This window comes from Hippopotamus amphibius, chromosome 2, assembly GCF_030028045.1.
Source record: "Hippopotamus amphibius kiboko isolate mHipAmp2 chromosome 2, mHipAmp2.hap2, whole genome shotgun sequence".
NCBI lineage: Eukaryota > Metazoa > Chordata > Mammalia > Artiodactyla > Hippopotamidae > Hippopotamus > Hippopotamus amphibius.
The window spans coordinates 63,158,937-63,161,875 of NC_080187.1; positions in this window are offsets into that span (position 1 = coordinate 63,158,937).

Genomic DNA, 2,939 nt, shown 5'->3' on the forward strand with positions numbered 1-2,939 from the left:
CAACATGCAAACATAACTGTAGTATTGAATTGGAGACATTGGGCAATTTCTTATTCTTTTGTGAAGTGAATTGCAATAGTCTTTATCTCTAGTTTAGAAACAAAAATCAAAACCATAGGATAACTTTTACACTGGTGAGAAAACTTGCTAATGAGAATGCTCAATTCAGAGGTGAACAAAAGGAATTATAAGTCTCAGTTTTATGTATGTGCAAAGATAATGAGTCTTATTAGAAGTCTTATCACAAGAAAATATACAATTAGCTGAACCAAATGTACTATACCACTGTTTCCATATTAGCCATCCTTTCATTCCCACTAGTTTTTCCTGATGTTACCTGCAAAAGACAGATCCTTATATATGACACACAGCTCTAGATCCTGGCTTAACTGCATTTGCCCTCCAGATAGTAATAAAAAAAAATAGCCGAAATTACACAGTAGTGGTACATTAATTTGTTATCTCTAGTTGGTTTTTCAAAATCATAAGTTTTCATCTGACTTTTTGAAGTCATGATGATTCACATAATTTTCTGCCTACTGGTTCTATCATGTATTAAATGAAGAGTACTTAAGTCTCCTACTATAACTGTGTATTTGTGTATTTCTCCTTTCAGATTGATCAGATTTTGTCTCATGTATTTAGATTGATGAGCATTCTCATACTGACAACTGTATCAATTCTCCAAGAAGATATAGCAATTCTAAATGTGTATGTGCCTAACAAAAAAATTTCAAAATACATATGCCACTACCCTTCTCCCCAAACAACAAAAACTTGCCATTCAGTCACAGACGAAAGTGACTTTGTGGGAGCTGAGGGTTCCAGCACCATATGCCAAGGGCCCTGGGAGGAGTCTCACCCATCTATGGGGAGGACATTTATCCTGCTTATGGACACCGTAGTAGCCCATGAACGTGCTCCATCTCTGCTCAGCTGGGGTCCAGAAGTCCCTGAAGAATGCTATTTCTGACAATCACCCATGGGCAAGAAAGCCTTTGTGGAAGTCAAGGTTTCCAGCAAACTCCAGCATAGCCCTGGAGCAAAAGAAAAAAATAAATAAATAAAAAATACAAGTTTGGACACATTGGAAAGTAGAAAGAGGAACAATATGACTTTACATGTGTCATTTGTCCCTCAGGTGGCACAGCTTAGTGTCAAGCCAGATCGTCTCAGCCTGTGATTTCTTCAAGGGAGAAAGCGAGAGTGCGTGAGTGACTGCCTGGTTTCCACAGCTGTGTAGGACCCATTTCTCTCACCCCACTGAGTGGCAGATAGAATTCTTGGAGGACATTACAGGGATGAGCATCACTGACTCCAGTCTAGTGAGACAAATCCAGATGAGAGGCCCTCTACACACACCTGATCAGTGTTCTTCAAAAGTGTCAGGATCAAGAAAAACAAGGAAAGTCTGAGGATCCACCACAGATTTGGGGAGAGGAAGGAGTCATGATGACTAAATGCAACACAGTACCCTGTATTGGATTCCAGGCTAGAAGAGAAAAATGAATGGAAAAGTGGTAAAATCAAGAATTGTATAGTTTAACGCATGGAATTGTACCAGTGTTAATTGTTCAGTTTTGTTACATATATTATAGTTACATAAGAGGTTAATGCTAAGGAAAATTGTGTAAAGGACATTTGGAAGCTCTCTGTACTGCATCTGAAGTTCTTAATTCTAATATTTTAAACACAAAATAAAGATAATATTTAAAAATTAAAATAAAGCAGGGACAAGGATAAAATGTACAAAGTGAGGCGATGGAGGCCAGGGCCTTTTCTTTTTTAAGGAGGGTAATCAGGGAAGTTCTTACTGTCCTGGTGCTTTTCTAGCAGAGCAGGAGGAGTCAGGCCAGGGCCATACAAATATCTGGGGAAGAGCCTGATAACACAGCAAACAGCAAATAAAAAGGAACTGAGGCCAGACCATGGCATGTTAGAAGACGATCATAGAGGCAAACTGGACGAGGCAGAGGAGGGTAAGGGTGAGGTGAGGGGGGTGCTGGTGAGGGAGGAGGTTCTGCTTAGTCACGGTAAACACTTAAGACTTTACTGTGTGAATCGGGAAGCTCTTACAGTGTTTTGAGCGGAGGATTGACACTATCTGCATTGCCTTGTCTCACTCTTTCTGGTTTTTGAGAATAAACCATAGAAGCACAAGGTCTAACACAGCAGAGGCCATCTCAGTTAGGAAAAAATGGCAAGAATCTCAACAAAAGATGATAGTGGTACAAACATTGCTAGAAGCCAGTGAAAATAGTAAAGTAAGCCAGCAGGATTGGTTGATAGGTGAATGAGAATCAAAGGATGACACAAAGAATTTTGCCTAAACTACTGGGACAATGGAGTTGTCATTAGCTGAGAAAATAAAGATTGAAGGTGGGGACAGATTCAAGAGAGCAGGATGGGAGACAGTTAAGGTCAAATGACTCCTAAACATTCAGATTGAGTCATCCTATAGGTGGTTGGACACATGAGACTGGAGTTCAAGGGAGTGGGTACAGGTCAGAAATATAAATTTGTAAGTCATCAGCATACGATGGTATTTAAAGTCATGAGACTGTGTAACACACTCACCCTGCAAGGAGTTAGAGAAAAGAAGCAGAATGAGAAGATAATGATAAATTAACAAAGGAGGCTGAGAATGAGTGTCTCCTGAGGTAGGAGGATAACACAGGGAATGTGGTGTCCTAGAAGACAAATGGAGACAACTATCTAACGAGGAGGGGTTGGTGGTCATCAGTGTCAATTTTTGCTCCAATATTAATTAAGGTGAAGATTAGGAATTAACCTTCGGACCTAGAAAGAGATCACAGATGACTGACAAAGGCAATTCTGGTGGAGGAGGAGGACTGCTTGAGTGAATTCTAGACAAAATTGAAAAAAAATGGATGGTGAGTAGGTACATGAATAGATGCTCAACATTACTAATCATCTGG